Here is a 22,958-nt window from a genome sequence, read left to right as displayed (position 1 = left end):
TGAGAAAAATATGCAGCCAGACCGGGACTCGAACCTGGGGCCTCGGAATACCGTTCCGATGCTCTACCGACTGAGCTGTCCGGCCACCTACACATTTTCTCCCTGTTTTAATATTCAAGTTCTATACCGTGACAATGACCTACCATTTACACACTGAGTTGGTACACTGACTTGCATCTGAAACTAAGCATTGCACGTGCCCCATCCCTCCTTCAACAGTTTATAAGAAGAATATCATTAGTTAACACTTAACACTAGCCGAGCTGTAGATGAAAAGAAGTGAGCTTTCTTTTATACTTGGCGACACCAAGGACCCGTTGTAGATGTAAAGTACAAATATGCGTTGTCATACAATAATCCTCCGTAAATATCATCATTAAAGTCTCATAGTATTGTTAAAAGACTAACCTCAATACTATCATCTTGATATTTCTTCTCTTTCGTTTTTGTTTCCTGAAATATGAACGGAAATTAATTCAAATGTCAACTATAAGATAGGCCAATATGATGACGATATAATAATAATAATCACAACAGTTTCAAGCGGAATAGACCCTTATTCCTTTGATAATATTTTGTTGTGTGCGTGTGTCATGTTTTTAAGATACCTTACATTCATTTTTTGTATGATTCATATTGTGTCCTTTCAAATGCTTATTGTCATAATGGCATTCTCCTCAAATGATATATGCTAAAAATTATTCAGAATTCGTTAACAATATCAAGGTATTTTTGACATTTGGCCTACTATCCCAAATACCCATTAATTGACAAGAAGTAATAGCCAAATGAAGGCTAAAATGTTCTGCATTTAATGATCGGAGTTCAAAAGGTTTACCAAACCAAAGATCAACGCAGACAAACCAATGTACCTGTTTTCCTTCAAAATAGATTTAAACATAATGTAAAACAAGCGTCCAGAATTCTGGATATATTTACAAATTTGCTCGATATTTTACAGTGTACCTGGTGTAAGTTGCTTTTGATATACAGTATGCCGACCTGTAAGTCAAATCATGCACACAGTGGCATTTTGCACGTTAGCTATAGTCATGATAATTTTATATGACATGATTCGAGCTATATTTGCATTTCGGAAACCCGGCCTCTGCTCTAGTAAATGTACATAATTTCAAACGAAAGGCGGTCATTATCAAGTACTGGTTCTTTAATATGGAGGATTATAACTATCCTGCTGAAAATGGCAATGTATTAACAATTTGGCGAGAACAAAACATGTTATTTATAGATATAAAATAGTAGGCCAGTACCACAGAACTGTTGAAAATATAAAAGACCTTGGATATTTTCCTGTTCAGATTGCCTATCCCATTAAAGGTCCAATACTAAGGAAAGTGAACATTTTAATTTCTTTTAAAAAGCACAGAAACTATTTCATTTTATTGGAAAATAAAAGTTGGTATGTAGAAATTCGAAATAAATCGCAGTATATGTACAATTATTTTTCTATGAAGTATGAAGAAAGTTAAAAAGACCTGGGGGGTCATTCTGTCGATTCATTGAAATTTCAACATAATACACATACATTTCTTTGAGTTCCAAAGATCTTCTGTAAATTTTGACCTGCCAGTCTTCATTATTTAGTGTCTTGCAGAAGTCTATGCACTGGCTATGAAAAAAATTGCCAACTCACTTTCCCTTAGTAATGGACCTTTAAGTAAAACCTGAATTAGTTCTAGACTTTTAAAATAGCATGATAAAGATAGTTCAAGATCATTTCGTGATATATTCGACTACATTTTAAAAAGTTGTGAACAAAAAAGGAGACTCTTTTGTCATGTCTCATTCTTATTTCCATTGAAATATGAACATTAATAATTTTCCGTATTTAAAATCTTTCCCCAAAGTGACGCAACAAAATATATCTCACATGCCTTTGTAAATAATTATTATATACGTCTATTGCAAAAATGGTACTTGGTCACTGGGTGGAAAGTGTTAAAACTTGAAAAAGCTACACAGAGGGTGTCGGCAAATGAGTTTTTGCAAAAAATATTTTAACACTTATTGCATTTGTTTCTTAAACCTTACATATCCACAGCTGTATTCGTTTTTATGTACATATTTCAAGCATAGTAAACACTATAATAAATAGATAGTGGGCTTAGAAATTCAAGCTTGAAAGCAGAATGATTCTGTTTATATCTTATGATTTTTTCTATTAGGTCTGCTGCCATTTAAAAATTTAAGTCCATCGATTGATTGTCATCAGTATTAGGGCAATGCGTCTGTCGCAAGTCATGAACCAAGCAAATGTCTACATATACTAGCATAAAACTAGATGTATGTGTGTTCATCTTAAACATGACAAAAAGATACTGACGAACTTCTGTGGGAATAGTGCCACTGTAGTGCAAATGTCTTTTTACCCTTTACCTAACAGTAGGACAAAATTATAGCACACTTAGAATGCATTTTAAGAACAACCTTTGCTTTAATTCGAACCAAAGAACCATTGGATCCAGCATTATGATATCTAACAGTCCAGACACTTGAACTGACCCCGGTGCCTCAAGAACTAACACCCAAGCCTCCAGAAGTAACACTGATGCACCAAAAACTGATATTAACGCCCCCAGTAAAAACACTGACGCCCCATAAAATTACGCTGACATCCCAGAATTAACACCAATTCACCCATATTTTATTCCAAAGCCGACCGAAATACTAGTAACGACCTTCAAAGAACTATCAGTGACACCCTAAGAGTATATACATTAATGTTGATACTAGATGCACCATTGATATATTGGACCAGTAGGTATTTTATTATTACATGTATTATTATGTTGTTTTATTTTTTTTTGTATTTGAATAACAGCAAGCACATTTGTATGTTTGCTAGGCATTTAATATTATAGGATAAATGTGCATGACTCTGTGGCGTAGCCACTATTTTGAAAGCATGGGCCTACAGATGATTTAGGAAACTGAAATAAACAACATTAAAATGCAATATTAAGGGGACTTGAATATAGTAAATGATGCATCTAGAACATACCTAAATTTGTCATAAAATGCTAAAATCCAGGCAGTCCCCTACACCCCTCCGCTTCAACTGAAAAAAGACCCGCTAAGCTAATGCATGACCAACTACACCAAAGCACGTGTTCAATATATAACCCTCTTTATAATAGCCTGTCCGTTTTGTACATGCATCTGTCAAGACTGTATCACAATAATTGTTAGAAAAACAGACAATAGACATTAGGTCGTTGCGTTAGTTATCATCGGCGCTCAGGTGAAAAGAACTGAAATAGAGATGTGTGCTAAAATTTGAGTTTTCGCTTTTCAGTTACATTTCGAAAAATCTTAATTATTAATAAACGGATAATCTGCATTGTAAACGTTTATTTTTTTTTAATTATAAACATTTACTTATTAACATATTTGAAGTTCATGGGCTTATTTCACTAAAAATACACGTTCTACATTTCAAAAAATATGACCCTTAGTCATAAACTGTTCGAATTTCAAAAACAATAACGAATGTGAAATAAAATGTGACAGTTTCATAGGAATACAAATTATCTATGAGTATTTGAAGCCATTATGTAAAATTATCAGCTATTGAAGTCATGGAATGGCATTGGAATTTGAGCAAAGTCCCAAGCATAGTGTCCGATGTCCGTATAACAGTCGGAGCTTCAAAACACATTGGCCCAAATTTATCAAAGGTTTACGACTTAGACTTTAACATGCTTAGACTTAAACAGTTTCATATTTTCATAATATTTTGCTTGCATACAATCCAAATTGACATACAATATCTGCTAAGTTTTAACAATGAAGACTAATGTGTTTCTGGGTTGAATAGTTGTTTTTGTATGTAAATCTAAATTTGAATTCTGAAGAAATGTAATAACCTTTTTCTTTATACTTGGAGTAAGTAATGTATGTGCAGAAAAAGACTCCATTGATTTATTTTATTTTACTCAGAGAACTGTAGCATTATCGTGCACGCTTCGGTGGCATTTGTCACCGATAGTGACAGCTCTTGTTTGCGTCAGAATTTCTTTCCTTTTTTTGTTTTTATAAATAGCTTATTTTGTAACGTTTTTATTTTTAGGCCATACGGCAAAAATCGACATCACTTTGCTGTGGCACAACATGGATGGCACATAAAATGTTTAATAGATTTTAACTAATAATATATTTTGACCTATATCTACATGGTAAAGAATTTTTGTTGACATAGAAATAGTTTTTTTTTGTATTTGGATGATTGTTTCTGATAAATACCTTTGCTATGATTTTGAAATGAAACCTGTTTTAATTGGATGGAACATTTGAGTCATTCAGGCAGTGTGTGAACAAATAATGGCTTTAAAACTGTTGCATTTTGGGATTCAACATTCCAGTTACCGTTAACACTCAAATCGGTTCAACGTAAATAAAACTTGTACATAATGTTTGCTTCGATATAATCTTGATAAGGTTAGATAATGTGTCATCTAGTGTAAAAATATGTCAGTAGGTCGTAGACAAACTTTGATAACAGTTTCACGATTTAGAAAGTACCTATTTTATTTGATTATGAAAACTAGTCAGATTATTTTATAGGTTTGCTTATCAAGGTAAAATGAAAGCGATTCCAACTAACCACGCATTGTCAAAGCCACGCCCTAATTAAAGATTTACTTAATCGTTTTTAATTCGTAGAACATTCTGGAACAAAATGTAATATGAACAACTTGTTTACAAACAACATGACGTCTCAAAAGTAGGTAATGCTTTAGAGTAAACAATGAGTAATCAATATACATTAATAACAAAGTAAAGGATAACGTGTACATGTACATACCACATATGCATGGTGAATTTTGCAATCATAGCAACGTCTTTTCTACTTTCGTTTAAAGACTTTTATTGGATATTATTTTTTTTTTAATTTAAACGAGGAAATCTCTCAAGGTTTAACTTTATATTTAACAACTTCTTTAAACAGAATAAAAACGTGTCACGATATAAAACTAGCCTAATTAGTTTAGCATTGTGGTTTGACACATTGTAATGTTTATATTTTATAGTGAAGCATTTAAGTTCAGGTTCGCGCCATGTTTCGTCCGAACAAGTGTTGTATTCAAGCGGTCTTTACATAAAATTTAGCCTGGTGACCCATACATTTTAGCCACTTTTATGCTCACAATACAATAATTTATACAAAAGAAAAACAGGAAAAAATCTATGAAACATTTTGTTCAAAATAAAAAAAAAATATTCTTCAGTTCGGGTATTTTTCATTAAAAAAAGTTCACACAAGTGAATATAAAACAAGATTTTTTTTTATTTGTACCCACTATTGTAAGGATATAGTATAACAAATATGACTATGACATCAAGTAAGTATATAATAAAACCTGTAAAAAGAATAAACCTTATCGTGGTGTCTTGATGTATATTTTGGTTGGTATTAATAAAAAAAGCAGAAAATTATGAATGTTGAAAAATCGCTGGCAGTTTCAGCAACAGTGGGTGTGTTCAAAATTTTTGTTCACAAAAACAAGCTTGATGAACCATTGTTTTTATTTGTTCATTGTTTTCAGCACAAGTTTTCCGGTCATATATCATTGTATACGTGAATTTAAAAGAAATCTGTGAAAGGAAAAAAAAACTATGAGAATTCGCTTTAATGCAAAGAAAATTACCGACCAGACCATCCGTTCCTTTTATTACTTTGTTTTTCTTTAAGACAAGCTAGTAAAATATAAACTATCTTTGGTTTACTGTTAAATCGTTTTAAAATTTGAAAGTGTCACCAACATTTGATTGCTGTGAAACTGCTTTGAAATCATGCCAGCGCCTTCGGAGAAGACTACGCAATAGTTTCACTTGCCATGGGGACAAGAAATGTGATCATGATTGGTTAGGATTTTAAGATTTCAAAATTGAACAAAGTCTGCTTGAAGTTGACTTGTTCGTTTAGAAGTAGATGTTCTTTAAAGAAATTGTAGCCCCACGGCGAAATGACGAAGGACTTCATCATTCATTTAGCAGTTACAATGCAAATTCATTGAATACAAAGCTAAAACGAAGACAAGATGTTGAATAAATTTGATTAAACTACTTTAAAATGCACTTCATATACATTTTACATTTGATGCATGTGGATCTTTCATAGCCACGTTTCAAGTTTTATTTGTGATTTGTCTTTGATATACACATAAAGTGCTGGTGTTTTCCCTCAACATTCCTTGGATTGCCAAACTTGTTGTCACTGTAATCAGTATATTTTTTTTCTATCTGTTAAAATATAACGGAGGCGAAAATATATCATTCAAAATGTAAGCCTGTGTAGTCTAATTTTGGAAAGTAATACTTGTATAGCTTTTCGGTCTAGTAAAATGTGGGTATGTCATATCATGGTATATATACCGGAACTTCAGATTGCTTATAGGAGAAAATACAATAAGTTTACTCATAAAATTAATTCAGAATGGATCCATTTTTAAGAATAACCAAGTATCACTTTACATTTTTATTAAGCCTAGAATATGTAATACCATTCTTTTATTAATGTGAAACAGGTATTTGTTATTTTGGCTGCAAGTGTATTATCCCCCTCCATCAACAGTTTATCAGAAGAATATGAAGAAGAACGTTTTTACACTGGCCGAGCTAAACTGGAAATAGTTGAGCTGTAGTTAAACGGGTTCACGCCATGGAACTTTTGCAGATGTGAAGCACTGTGTTATCTTGTCATACTATGATATTTTCTAGATAAAGACATTAAAGCCATATAGTTTCGTTTGAAAGACAAGGACAAAATATAGTTACCTCAACACTATCGTCTGCAGTTTTCTTCTCTTTCAATTCTTTTCCCTGAAATATCAACGGAAATAAAATCTAATTGTTAAATTATTTTGAAAAAGCAATATGATGATGATTCAATACTATTGATACTAGTAATAATCATACTAAATCTCTGTTTCTAGTAGAGCATAAGGCATATACAGGCCTTAGTGCCACAAAGCCATCTTAACCAAATGTTAGAACCAGGCTTATGGTCACCATTCCCGCATAACTCTCCAGATCCGCGACTGGATGGACATCTGACGTAACCAAAAGACGGCAATTGTAACACGTGTATTGTATTAAATAATATGTTTGTGATGTTCATGCAAAAGATGATAATTATGGTATAGTTCGACCGCGTGTTTTGAGCCGTGACAAAATGATGCACCTTTTAATTAATTATATCGATGTTCGGTCCAAACCTGCCTGAAAACTCTCTATAGAGTAGGTTGATATGTTTGTTTTGTTTACCGTGAACTTGATTATATCGCTGACGCAACTGGTAGAGCGTAATGATCACAAACCGTGAGGTGTGAATTCAAGCCCAGATAACGGTCGTTTTTACTTTCTCTAGTATACGAGAATCATTATTTTTATTTCATTTTAGGCAAAATATTTGAAGACTCTTTTGAATAAAACATTTTATATATTTCAAAAAATAATGTTTGACTTATTTTTGTTCATTGTTTCTATATTTTTAATATATTTTTCTACTTTTATTTCAATTTAATTCATGTCACATAATTTCAACTTCTCTTGCTGTGTCTGTTCACGACCCTTTAACTATATCAGTATCAGAGTTGATAGATGATGTTAAACTCGATGATCACCGGTGCTGGAATATCGTCTAAAGCAATTTATAACTCCCAGTATTTCTGTTCAACTGACAGTACATGGTCAATACACCTAAATCAATCTCGTGCAATGTTTATTGAAACAGACGATTTATAAAATGTGAATTTTTAACTTACCAAAGCTCGAACCTCGAAAAGCAAGTTTGTTAAGACAACGCCATATTTCTTGGGCTGTGCATGCGTATACATTCATCGATAACTTATACCGCTTTACTACGTATTGCATTTATGTTCCTACCCATTTTTGGCGAATCAACTGTCACATAAATTAATCACAGCTCAAAAACGTGGTCGACCTGTATTTCATTACTGTAAACATGAAGAAAATTAAAACAAACACGTTTGAAGCTATTTTGAAATATTGTTTATCCCCTACAAAGGAAAATAGAAGTTAAAACGACAATTGATTATCTTTCAATTGTTATTTCAAACCTCTAGGTAGCATACAGAAATGGAATATTTAAAAATAGATGCAATTTGCTTTGTTTTTGTTTAAGACAAGCTAGTAAAATATAAACTATCTTTGGTTTACTGTTAAATCGTTTTAAAATTTGAAAGTGTCACCAACATTTGATTGCTGTGAAACTGCTTTGAAATCATGCCAGCGCCTTCGGAGAAGACTACGCAATAGTTTCACTTGCCATGGGGACAAGAAATGTGATCATGATTGGTTAAGATTTTAAGATTTCAAAATTGAACAAAGTCTGCTTGAAGTTGACTTGTTCGTTTAGAAGTAGATGTTCTTTAAAGAAATTGTAGCCCCACGGCGAAATGACGAAGGACTTCATCATTCATTTAGCAGTTACAATGCAAATTCATTGAATACAAAGCTAAAACGAAGACAAGATGTTGAATAAATTTGATTAAACTACTTTAAAATGCACTTCATATACATTTTACATTTGATGCATGTGGATCTTTCATAGCCACGTTTCAAGTTTTATTTGTGATTTGTCTTTAATATACACATAAAGTGCTGGTGTTTTCCCTCAACATTCCTTGGATTGCCAAACTTGTTGTCACTGTAATAAGTATATTTTTTTTCTATCTGTTAAAATACAACGGAGGCGAAAATATATCATTAAAAATGTAAGCCTGTGTAGTCTAATTTTGGAAAGTAATACTTGTATAGCTTTTCGGTCTAGTAAAATGTGGGTATGTCATATCATGGTATATATACCGGAACTTCAGATTGCTTATAGGAGAAAATACAATAAGTTTACTCATAAAATTAATTCAGAATGGATCCATTTTTAAGAATAACCAAGTATTACTTTACATTTTTATTAAGCCTAGAATATGTAATACAATTCTTTTATTAATGTGAAACAGGTATTTGTTATTTTGGCTGCATGTGTATTATCCCCCTCCATCAACAGCTTATCAGAAGAATATGAAGAAGAACGTTTTTACACTGGCCGAGCTAAACTGGAAATAGTTGAGCTGTAGTTAAACGGGTTCACGCCATGGAACTTTTGCAGATGTGAAGCACTGTGTTATCTTGTCATACTATGATATTTTCTAGATAAAGACATAAAAGCCAAATAGTTTCGTTTGAAAGACAAGGACAAAGTATAGTTACCTCAACACTATCGTCTGCAGTTTTCTTCTCTTTCAATTCTTTTCCCTGAAATATCAACGGAAATAAAATCTAATTGTTAAATTATTTTGAAAAAGCAATATGATGATGATTCAATACTATTGATACTAGTAATAATCATACTAAATCTCTGTTTCTAGTAGAGCATAAGGCATATACAGGCCTTAGTGCCACAAAGCCATCTTAACCAAATGTTAGAACCAGGCTTATGGTCACCATTCCCGCATAACTCTCCAGATCCGCGACTGGATGGACATCTGACGTAACCAAAAGACGGCAATTGTAACACGTGTATTGTATTAAATAATATGTTTGTGATGTTCATGCAAAAGATGATAATTATGGTATAGTTCGACCGCGTGTTTTGAGCCGTGACAAAATGATGCACCTTTTAATTAATTATATCGATGTTCGGTCCAAACCTGCCTGAAAACTCTCTATAGAGTAGGTTGATATGTTTGTTTTGTTTACCGTGAACTTGATTATATCGCTGACGCAACTGGTAGAGCGTAATGATCACAAACCGTGAGGTGTGAATTCAAGCCCAGATAACGGTCGTTTTTACTTTCTCTAGTATACGAGAATCATTATTTTTATTTCATTTTAGGCAAAATATTTGAAGACTCTTTTCAAAAAAACATTTTATATATTTCAAAAAATAATGTTTGACGACCCTTTAACTGTATTAGTATCAGAGTTGATAGATGATGTTAAACTCGATGATCACCGGTGCTGGAATATCGTCTAAAGCAATTTATAACTCCCGGTATTTCTGTTCAACTGACAGTACATGGTCAATACACCTAAATCAATCTCGTGCAATGTTTATTGAAACAGACGATTTATAAAATGTGAATTTTTAACTTACCAAAGCTCGAACCTCGAAAAGCAAGTTTGTTAAGACAACGCCATATTTCTTGGGCTGTGCATGCGTATACATTCATCGATAACTTATACCGCTTTACTACGTATTGCATTTATGTTCCTACCCATTTTTGGCGAATCAACTGTCACATAAATTAATCACAGCTCAAAAACGTGGTCGACCTTTATTTCATTACTGTAAACATGAAGAAAATTAAAACAAACACGTTTGAAGCTATTTTGAAATATTGTTTATCCCCTACAAAGAAAAATAGAAGTTAAAACGACAATTGATTATCTTTCAATTGTCATTTCAAACCTCTAGGTACCATACAGAAATGGAATATTTAAAAATAGATGCAATTTGCTTTGTTTTTGTTTAAGACAAGCTAGTAAAATATAAACTATCTTTGGTTTACTGTTAAATCGTTTTAAAATTTGAAAGTGTCACCAACATTTCATTGCTGTGAAACTGCTTTGAAATCATGCCAGCGCTTTCGGAGAAGACTACGCAATAGTTTCACTTGCCATAGGGACAAGAAAGGTGATCATGATTGGTTAAGATTTTAAGATTTCAAAATTGAACAAAGTCTGCTTGAAGTTGACTTGTTCGTTTAGAAGTAGATGTTCTTTAAAGAAATTGTAGCCGCACGGCGAAATGACGAAGGAGTTCATCATTCATTTAGCAGTTACAATGCAAATTCATTGAATACAAAGCTAAAACGAAGACAAGATGTTGAATAAATTTGATTAAAACTACTTTAAGATGCACTTCATATACATTTTACATTTGATGCATGTGGATCTTTCATAGCCACGTTTCATGTTTCATTTGTGATTTGTCTTTAATATACACATAAAGTGCTGGTGTTTTCCCTCAACATTCCTTGGATTGCCAAACTTGTTGTCACTGTAATAAGTATATTTTTTCTATCTGTTAAGATATAACGGAGGCGAAAATATATCATTAAAAATGTAAGCCTGTGTAGTCTAATTTTGGAAAGTAATACTTGTCTAGCTTTTCGGTCCAGTAAAATGTGGATATGTCATATCATGGTATATATACCGGAACTTCAGATTGCTTATAGGAGAAAATACAATAAGTTTACTCATAAAATTAATTCAGAATGGATCCATTTTTAAGAATAACCAAGTATTACTTTACATTTTTATTAAGCCTAGAATATGTAATACCATTCTTTCATTAATGTGAAACAGATATGTGTTATTTTGGCTGCAAGTGTATTATCCCCCTCCATCAACAGTTTATCAGAAGAATATGTAGAAGAACGTTTTTACACTGGCCGAGCTAAATTGGAAATAGCTGAGCTTTAGTTAAACGGGTTCACCTCATGGAACTTACGCAGATGTGAAGCACTGTGTTATCTTGTCATACTATGATATTTTCTAGATAAAGACATTAAAGCCAAATAGTTTCGTTTGAAAGACAAGGACAAAATATAGTTACCTCAACACTATCGTCTGCAGTTTTCTTCTCTTTCAATTCTCTTCCCTGAAATATCAACGGAAATAAAATCTAATTGTTAAATTATTTTAAAAAAGCAATATGATGATGATTCAATACTAGTGAAACTAGTAATAATCATACTAAATCTCTGTTTCTAGTAGAGCATAAGGCATATACAGGCCTTAGTGCCACAAAGCCATCTTAACCAAATGTTAGAACCAGGCTTATGGTAACCATTCCCGCATAACTCTCCAGATCCGCGACTGGATGGACATCTGACGTAACCAAAAGACGGCAATTGTAACACGTGTATTGTATTAAATAATATGTTTGTGATGTTCATGCAAAAGATGATAATTATGCTATAGTTCGACCGCGTGTTTTGAGCCGTGACAAAATGATGCACCTTTTAATTAGTTATATCGATGTTCGGTCCAAACCTGCCTGAAAACCCTCTATAGAGTAGGTTGATATGTTTGTTTTGTTTACCGTGAACTTGATTATATCGCTGACGCAACTGGTAGAGCGTAATGATCACAAACCGTGAGGTATACAGAGGTGGAATATTTAAAAATAGATGCAACTTTTTAATAAGAGATCATTAGGAAAATGTTGAGAATAGAGAGATAGGGCCAGCCTCTGTCGCATGGAACAAATAAACCTTATTTAAATAGTTTTCATCAGCTTGGTCTACCTGGGGAAATATAATTTTGGACATCACAGAAGTGCCATGAACAGCGCTTGAAACATTTATCTACACCAAAGTTTTCATACTTTTCATTTTTGATGCATGTAGACAAATACAAATGGTGAAGTAGCATCTGCACAATAATATAACTGTGATATACAATGTTGTTTTAAAGAATATTATTACAGAAAAGACTCTCACAGATAAGAATGACTTCCATTTTTCTGTGAAATACTGATCCGCAAAACGGGTTGTTCTTCTGACCACTGACCAGCAACCAATGAAGATCGACGACTCTAGTCCAAAGCAATTTTCAGTTATTATGAAAACTGATTTTCAGCTCAAGGTCAAGTCGACCTTGACCTTTGAGCAACCGATCTCAAAATCCATAAGGGTTGTCTGCCAGTCACGACCAACATACCTACCAAGGTTTTGTTTCCTACGTCAAGGCATTCTAACGTTATCAATTGGAATCCAATGGGATGGACGGATAGACGAACAGTCCTGTCACTTTATGCCGTCTTTTTTCGCGGGGGTAGGGTACATAAAATGTTTCACGGGCAGATATATATGATACAACGTAAGGCAAAAATGAAATTGTATATTCAGGTAAAATAGCGGTAATACGTTTATGTTAATGGTGAGTGACGAAAACTAAGCTAATACTTTGCAAATATACGCCCTGGTTTTTAATAAAGAAATCCGTTAGAATGCAAGATTTAACGACTACTTAACTATTACTGATTTAAAGCTTCGGTAGTGTAATAGCTGGCAATTAGATGCACTGTTTCTTTCCATCTGAAGCATTTTCATGTGTTATTAAAGCAGTAAATATTTTTAAAACCTTAACGGCAGATATTTTGTTTGGGATATTTTGTTTAAATACGTTTATCCATTAAAAAAGAGGGCGGGGTAATATGGCCAACATGTAAAAATGAAAGAAATTTGTTAGTGAAATTTATGCTTATATATTATCGATATCACCTTGTATTCTTAGTAACCTGTAAGGCCAGAAATCCTTACAAAATTAAAATACTCGCCCCCCCCCCCCTTCCCCCACACCCATATTTTTGTTATTTTTACTTAATTTATTTAAGGTTATCTAAAATATGTATCATTTTCACGTTTTGATGTCTTTTTACAGGCTGTAACTATACATGTAGGAATTTCGGAGGTAGGGGGAAAACTCTGGAATGCAATAAAATATATTGAAATCAAGGATTTTATCATTTTCCGTGGATACTTTCAAATACTGACGTAATCAGTTCCCTATTAGCATCATCAATTATCATGTGTCAATTATCATAATCAGTATCATTCATGATCATTCATGCTTTATCATCAAATAATTGTCATTATTTATTTTTTTTATCACACATACCAACAACATCCATTCTATGATTTTAATCATCATCAATGTCATGAATACTGGTCATTATCATCAGCATGCGTGTCAACAATAAAGATAGATAAGTTTAAAATTATGTATGGTAGAGATTTTATCCTTATACATCGTCCCTCCTCTAAAAGTGCTCACAGACTGTTATTGTTTGCAATGTGAATAAATTCCAAACAGTAATTTGAGAGTTATGCCCTGGACAAGAAAGTTTGATAAATGAAGATATTAACGAAAAGGAAGTGGGTAGTAGAACTATGATTCTTGCGGGTGAGACATGATGAGGTCATGTTGATTATTGTTGCAAACATTTTAAATCCATCCATAAATGACAAAGTTACAGATGCGAAATTCAGACGGACACTCAGTAAAAGGATATACCTTAATAAATAAAAAGAGTATTCTCATAGTAACTTTTCCAAACCTGTTAAAAACTTCTTGATGGATTGCAGATTTGTGGATCAAACACGAATTGTGACAGACAGACGGACGGACGCAAACGTGCACGGACGGACGCCCTTTTTTCTTCGGAAAAGGCGTAGAACAGCTTACATGTTTACTTGCAATGAGAAAATAAAATACAATAAATTATTATAAAGTTAACGCATCGTCGGTTTTCACTGACCGAAGCTGAAACGATAAAGCACAGCAGTGCTGAAGTTGAGACGTGAAGAACACTAATATTTCCTCAAAACTGACTTGAAGTGTAATAGCTATGTTAAAGCTAAAGTTAAATATGATTACCTCGTCATCATCGTCTGCATATTTGAAAGAATCTATTCCTTTTACCTGGAATATCAAATTAAATTTAAATTAAAATTAAATATTAAAATGTCTAATACATTGTATTTGTAAAACATGTATTTGATTTAATTTACTAAATAATTTGGTCAGTGTGTAATCTTTATATTGGACTTATCTCTGATGTGTTGTTCAGATTACAGTAAAATAAATGAAATATCTGATCTTCGTTATCTCTGCAGACTTCTAAAGTTACAGCAAACCGTAATTAGGCGAGAGATTGCCACAGATCATATCTATTATAATCTTGTCTGATTTAACACATTTTGATTGACTGATGTTCATAATAAATGATCTTTATTACAAGTAAATTATAGAAAACAAGACACATCTAAATGACAGTTGCCAGGACTCAAATCCAGGGCCATGACCAAAGCCACATCTAAATTGCAGAAACCAGCACTCAAATTAAGATCTTTCACCAAAGACACGTCTGAATTTCAGGAATCAGGACACGATTCCAGGGTCTAGAGCAAATCCAGAGCAAATCCAGGGCCCAGGTCGAAGACATCTAAATGGCGGTAACAAGGACTAGAACAGAGTGTCTTGACGGAAGACACATCAAAATAGCAGAACCAAGGCCTCGAAAAAGGGCCTTTAACAAAGACACATCTACATGACAGCAACCATGACTCGTACCTAGACCCTAGCATCCTAGCCCTTGTAGTACTACAAGTTTAATAAAAATAATTAAATAATTTAAATGTATGTGTAAGGTATACACAATACGAACATGTGCTATGCTTTGACGGTTCATGACATGCTTAAGGACAGAATCAAATCATTTTACTGGTTGCTTTCGGTTACAGTGGTGACAATTTAAAAATATTTGAGGATGAAAGATCGCTCTAATAAACAGTATGAGTACTTTTAACTGACGTATAGCCAGGACTACAGTGTGCTGATTTTAAGTAACTTGACTCGGGCAGAGTTTAGTTTTAACAATCAATATGGATCTAATATAACTTTTAACATAAGTTCTGAACAGGTAAAATTCAACTCGTGACTTAATCTAGGTGGTCCCGTGATAATTAGCATACCCAAATATGAACTTCGGTTCTGTTTGCCTTTGCCACTTCTTAGTTATTTAGATCACGACTATCATGTAACAGTCCGAGAATTTTATGATTACATACAGCCAAAGATTCCGATACAATTATAATTATATTTTAAGCCAATCTGAAGTTGACCGAGTGATCATACCAGAGTGACATGCAAGTCCAGAATTGAAGGGACTGGCATCAAACAAATCGTTAATTGATAATCTTTACAGAATAAGACATTTACTGATGATGTCTAATTATACCCTGACTGTTTTTATTCCCATGACACGACGGTATATTTTTTTGAAATCAATCTCCTTGTGTACGGGCAATGATGCACTTGTATTATCTGTAGGATGTAAACATGTTAATTAACGAAAATGCACGCGCAACCCACATGACCTTCATCACTAATTTTTTTTGACAAGCCTGGATAATTGACCGGAGTATTATTTTTTTGACCAGCCTGGATAATTGACAAGAGTATTACTTTATGCTCTAGAATTGCCGTTGTACACTGATGTATATTCTTAAAGACCCACCACTACCCAGTGACCTACTTTGTCTTCCCAAATGGACTTCGTGAAAATAATTCTGATAATACTTGTATAGAGAACCTGCATTGCATGATGGCAGGTGAATAATTTAGGCCCTACCTGAATTACTATATTTTCGCAACTTCGTCTGCACACTTACTCAGTCAATCTCTTCAGTACAAAAATGAATACCTACCTTACACTGTTGAAAAATATGGTCTAAATTCAACTTGTCAGAATGATACCACATTCAATCAATGAAATACTTAGACATTAAACAAATTGTCTTGGCCCAGTAAAGGTAACTGCTATATGAAACGAGATAATTGTATTTAGCGTTTTATAGCGTCAGGCTTTTGAATTCTGATTTAGTCTTCAGGCATAATATTGTTTCTTGAGCTTGTTGTTGTTGCTCTATTACAAAAAGTACGGTTACTTCATACAGAGTCTTTTATATGTGTTTTTCAAATACACACTAATATTAGATTAGTGATGTTTCTAAATCTCATAAAAACATTGATTAATTCAAGAACATTAAAATCCCATTTGTATCTACATATGTGCGAGAATTATACTGTAAAACTGGGTGTTATTTCTGTGGACTTATATATTTCGTATATGAGTGAAAATAAACGATGAAAAAAACTAAAATCTGTATTATCCTATTTTGTTAAATATGCGGAAGGAATGCATTTATAATATAGGGTTGCATTTAGACCGGGTATACCGTATTACATGCTTATCTAAACGGTATGCAAACGAACTATTGTTTTGTTTGCAAACAGGAATTAGTTCTGTTGTAAAGGAAAAACTTTTCTATGTTGTATAGAGCAACAGCAATATTTGCAAGTACATTCCATAGCCATTTCATAGCAATGCATTTCTGTTTGTTTGGTCTTGCAAACTGTTTATATACATACTGATGAGATAAAAAAAACAAAGCAATTCATTAAAAGTTGGAGTTCTTTTCGTTAGTAAATAACTATTTTAATATTTTGGGCAATATCAGAAACGTACATTTACTATGACCAACAAAACCAAGCCAGTTGAAACTCGTACGATTTTATTTAGTCCATTGTTAAATTCGTGTTCCCGCTAATGCTTTTCTCGTGCAGCATGTATATGTCAACCGTGTAGCAATGTTGAGCGAATTTCATACAGGTACATGTGTTAGTCCGCACACGTCCATATTTGCAGAGATTTCCTGCAAAGTTATCAGGTTTTGATAAATACCGAGTCTAATTTTCGAAGAGGGGGCCCAAATTATTCCCATGCTCGAACGTGGGTGAACAACAGGTTCAAGTCGCTAGACAACGTTTCTCGTTCGACAATACTACGTCTCGTCCGACGTGTCAGGGGCACGGAAACGCTTGTCAGCTGGCCCAGTTTGAGCCATTTGCGAGTCAGATTTGTGACGACTGAATCATCGTCACGTTCAGTAGCAGGTAACCGTGAACGGTCTACATTATCTGCGCAGGCACTACTGCGGTCTTGTTTTTCGCTACATCACCGTCACCAACGTCTAATTTTGACTTTCAACAATCGCGGTCAGCGTTGGTAGAATGAATTATTTAGTGATGAGTCATGTCCATGTTTGGGAACGCCGACGGATGCATCTGTGTCTACAGCCGGTGTCGTGGACGCTACGCTAAGAATTGCGTTCTGCAGCACAATACTTACGGCTGGAACGAAGTTATAGTCTGGGCAGCCATAAGCCATAGGTTTACATCCAAACTCGACGTGTACAATGTACCAAGGGGCGTTACATCGACCGGATATTGCGTCTTGTGTTTATCCCTCTGGCTAGGCCCATTATCCGAGTTTTATGGCGGAGTGCATTTCTGAACATTTTTGAGCATAGTTTGGTAACCCTTACGATTTCTAAGAGTCGGTTTGATGGCTTCTTCATATGAAATATATTTTACATCTTAAATGGCGTTTACACGAGGTTAGGTGAAGCAAGTCGGAGACAGGACACCGACCTTAAAAACCTTCAAATAAACTAAGGACAAGCTAAACATAGAAGCCGCACTTAAACATATGTATTACTTTCGACAATCTTTTAAGGCCACCGGGTTAACCACAGAAAATTTCAAAAAAGAAAAAAACAACATAAGTCCGATATTATTATTATCATTATTTCGTTCTGATCAGCAAAACAAAGTATTTTGAGATTTCTCCTACATAATGTGCATAATCGAGTACTGTCATTAGTCACGAAATCAACATTTATGATTATTTTCTGACTGCCCAGCTGTGTTCATGTTCTTGTGTTTTCTTCCTTGTGAACCAAGTATACTTTTTTTATAAGACTGATGATATACACACTGATGTAGGATTTATTGTTTATACAGCGTCTTAGAAACAATGTAAATCTCTTTACATTTGATTATTTTGTAGAACATATTCACATATACAACGTTCAGTACATTCAATCCTTTTGTGAATCATGCTGCCATTGACGGTAAGGGACAACAACGTTATGTAATTCATAAGGACTGTTTTATTTTGTAGTGTAGTTTCATGCATTTCTACACAAATAAAAGGTTCAAGGCATAATTATGTATAGAAAGTTTTTCTACAAAATGAACTAGAATTATGTCGACATTGTATGATACACGTTCTGAAAATCCTTCATCCAATAATGTTACAGACGGATCAACCATGTAATCAACTCAATAAAGGGACATAACTAAAACAACTGAACACAAAACAAATGCCCGTGTCTACTTGAGTTGAAGTGAAAAGAGCATTAGGAAACAACATAGTAGTTGTCATAGGCGTCAAAGGTGTCGAGACAAAATAATCATAAATAGTAGTTCTGACAACATGTCCTTATAACTTCAAGTTGCTCATGTGTGCTAGGTTTCATTCCACTTTTAATTTACAGACACAAGCAATGGGTTCGAATGCGCTTACTGATTTTCACTCATGTAAAGCAGGTGTCAATAACAGTGAGTATTTGATATATTTAGGGCCGTTTTCTGACCCATGAACAAATATTTAGATTCAAAATATTGTTTCCAATCCTATCTGAAAATGATAGGTACCCAAGGCAAAAGAGAATATCTCATATGTAAATGTTCTTTTTGTTTTTTATTTATTTAACTCAATGTCTTAAAATGTATATAACTTAAATCATAAATACCGTATAAGTACATTTTTCTACGGGAACTTTATTTCTGCGTTTTCTGCGGAAGACCGCAGATTTAAAAGCCGCAGAAAATTTCGTCCTGACATGCCGCGATACGATGATACAAGCCGCCATTATAATCCGTTAAGTATAAGACAATGTCCGATAGCGTTATCGGCTTTTTGTCCCGGCGAAACAAGTTTTTAAAAAAATAGTAGTAACGGTATTATCATAAAACTGTTTTATTATTGTTTTGCTGTTGAATAAACATGATAAAAATATCAAACATTTGTTTAAATTTTCGTTCACTATTGAGCAGTCAGCTGCCAGTTTCAATTTTCTTAAATTATGTGACAAACACAATCCATTGTATCCTTTGTGTCTGTTATTAACTGATCCGTCTGGTGATTGTCATATTTACCGTTATTTGTATGGGACTTGAAAAAGGCGTGATTAAAAAAAACTATCATACCTTTACAATGCACAGATGAGAACGTTTGCAAAATATAGATTCAAGTATTTTTCCTGTCTGTTTGGCGTGACTGTATTTATAAAATGACTGTTTTCTTGCCCAATTAATTATCACTCAGCATTATGTGATGATGACGATGTCACATTGGTATTAGTCAACTTTTATTTTCAATCCGGAAACCAACATAACTGTCAAAATAACAACAAAATAAGTACCTGTCTTTTTTAAACAAATGAAACAACCGGTGAATACTGAACCGAAGAAATAAATCCAATCAACGTGAGAAGGAAGACACCGCAGAAATAAGGTAGGCAGAAATTTAATACCACCCTTTTTTGATTATACAGGTTAAAAATATGCGAGAGAGGATCAGCAATAACTGAGGCTGAGTCCTTTAAAAAAACGAGAGGGGATCCCATCCAACCATATAGCTTTATTTGGACACAGATTGTTTAGATACTTAAAAACTTTGCTTTCAAATACTATAGAAAATGAAAAACTATTCGGCTGAAAACATTTTGAAGAATAAAAATTGAAAACAAAGCTCCTATCAAAATTATTAACAATATTTGGTAATTTACTTACTCTCTTCTCAGCAACAGAAGTATAAAAGGTATTGAATTTTTCTGCAACTTTCGATTTATCAAAACAAATGCTACCATCAATATTCAACCCTATGTTACTTGAGCACTGAGAATGTTTATTTGGTAAGCCTAGGCTTTTAAGGCACTTCCAAAGAAACTTAGCGCCATTTTAATTATTTTCAACAGAAGATCTAAAAAAAGTTCTTTTTTGCTTTATTCATAACATAGCTAGCTTTATTTCTCATAGCCCTGAAGTGATGTAAATTTTCATCAGAATTTTTTCACTCTTGAAATTGTGGTAAGCCTTATCTCTAGCCTTAATACATTGTAGAACTTCAGAGTCAATCCATTCTTTAGTTCTTTGTTTAATACGCACTGATTAGACAGGAGCAATGGCATAAAGTACAGATACAACGATTAATTTGAAGTTATTCCAAGCAGTGTTTACATCTTCACAACAAAAATCTGGTGTCCAATCTGATCCTGTAAGAGACTGTTGAAAACCTACTTTTGTATAGTGCTTTTGAGATCGAACAATCACAGTATTGTGCTTTCCTATTGATTTACAAGTAACTTTCCTGGTGCAAAATGTCATCATATGGTCACTAACACAACAGTTAATTACACCACACTGTGAGATGTTTTCCGAGTCTGATACAAGAATTTAATCAATTATTGAATCAATACATAGAACATTCTGGAACAAAATATAATGTGAACAACTTGTTGACAATCATGACGTCTCAACAGTAGGTAAGGCTTTAGAGTAAACAGTGAGTAATCAATATATATATTAATAATAAAGTAAAGGATAACATGTTCATGTGCATAACACATATTCTTGGTGAATTTGACATTCAAGCAAAATTACTACCTCCGTCTAAACACTTAGCAGTCATTTACCTGATTTTTTTAAATTTAAACGTGGAAATCTCTTAAGGTTCAAATCTGTATTTAATGACTTCTTTAAACAGAATAAAAACTGTCACGATATAAAACTAGCCTAATTAATTCGGCATTGTGGTTTGACACATTATAATGTTTAATATTTCAAAGTGAATCATTTAAGGCTAATTTATAGTTTGCTTTATGTAAAGAAAATCACAGACCAGACCATCAGTTCCTTTTATTAGTTTGTTTCTGTTTAAGAAAAGCTAGTAAGATATAAACTTTTTTTGGTTTTCTTGTTAAATCGTTTTAAAACTTGGAAGTGTCGCCAACATTTCATTGCTGTGAAATTGCTTTGAAATCATGCCAGCGCTTTCGGAGAAGACTACGTAAAATTTTTACTTGCCATGGGGACCTATAAGGTGATCATGATTGATTAGGATTTTAAGATTTCGAAATTGAACAAAGTCTGCTTGAAACTGACTTGTTTGTTTAGAAGGAGATGTTCTTTTAAGACATTATATCCGCACAACAAAATGAAGAATGAGTTCATCATTAATTTAGCAGTTACAATGCAAATTCATTGTATACAAAGCCAAAACGAAGACAAGATGTTGAATAAATTTGATTAAACTACTTTAAAATGAACTTTGTATACATTTTACATTTGATGCATCTGGAAATTTCATAGCCATGTTTCATGTTTCATTTGTGATTTGACTTTTGTGTACTCATAAAGTGCTGGTGTTTTCCCTCAACATTTCTTTGGATTGCCTAGTTGTTGTCACTGTAATAAGTATATTTTTCTATCTGTTAAAATATGACGGGTGCGAAAATATATCATTGGCATTGTAAGCCTGTTTACGCTAATTTTGCAAAGTAAGACTTGTATAGCTTTTCAGTCCAGTAAAATGCGGATATATCATATCATGATATATCGCTGATACTGGAACTTCAGATTTGCATATAGGAGAAAATACAATAATTTTACCCATAACATTAATTCAGAATGGATCAATGTTTAAGAATAACTAAGTATGAGTTTATATATTTAATTAAGATTAGAATATGTAATACCATCGTTTTAATAATGTGAAATAAATGTGTTATTTTGTCTGCAAGTGTCCCATCAACACCCCCCCCCCCTCCCGCCCCGACCCCCGTATCAACAGTATATCAGAAGAATATGAAGGCGAAACATTTTTACACTAACCAAGCTGATTTGGAAATAGTTGACCTATAGTTAAACGGGGTCACGCCATGGAACTTTTGTAGATGTGAAGTACAATGTTATCTTGTCATACAATAATATTTTCTTGTTAAAGACATTAAATCGAAATAGTTTTGTTTGAAAGACAAGAACAAAATATAATACCTCAACACTCTCGTCCGCAGTTTTCTTCTCTTTCAATTCTGTTTCCTGAAATATCAACGGAAATAAAATTTAATTGTTAAATTATTTAAAACAGCAATAATGATGATGATTTAATGATGGTAATATTCATACTAATTCTAAACAGATAAATTCCCCAAAACTTCGTCTCAAAAACGTTTAGAGAGGAAATTGAGATTAAGTAGAGCATGACGCATATACAGGCCTTAGTGCCACAAAGCCATATTAACCAAATGTTAGAACCATGCCCTATGGTCACCATCCTATGCATAACTCTCCAGATCAGCGTCTGGATGGACATCTGACGTCACTAAATAACGGCAATTCCAACACGTGTATTGTATTAAGTAATATGTTTGTGGTGTACATGCAAAAGATGATAATTATGGTATAGTTCGACCATGTGTTTTGAGCCGTGACGA

At 33.5% G+C, this 22,958-nt stretch overlaps 1 long non-coding RNA gene across 1 annotated transcript in view; it reads right to left on the bottom strand.

Annotated features, from left to right (window-relative positions):
* Window positions 1-375: 375 nt before the first annotated feature.
* Window positions 376-22,958, bottom strand: part of LOC128554752 (uncharacterized) — a 39,152-nt gene continuing 16,569 nt past the window's right edge. The window contains exons 2-4 of the long non-coding RNA XR_008369684.1: window positions 14,431-14,475; window positions 11,603-11,647; window positions 376-453 (exon numbers count right to left, since the gene is read on the bottom strand). This is a non-coding gene — a long non-coding RNA (uncharacterized LOC128554752). The remainder of the gene's footprint in view (window positions 454-11,602; window positions 11,648-14,430; window positions 14,476-22,958) is intronic.

The sequence above is a fragment of the Mercenaria mercenaria genome, unplaced genomic scaffold, assembly GCF_021730395.1.
Source record: "Mercenaria mercenaria strain notata unplaced genomic scaffold, MADL_Memer_1 contig_714, whole genome shotgun sequence".
Classification (NCBI taxonomy): domain Eukaryota; kingdom Metazoa; phylum Mollusca; class Bivalvia; order Venerida; family Veneridae; genus Mercenaria; species Mercenaria mercenaria.
Note: the sequence above shows the minus strand (reverse complement) of the source record. Positions and strands in the feature narration are given on the sequence as shown.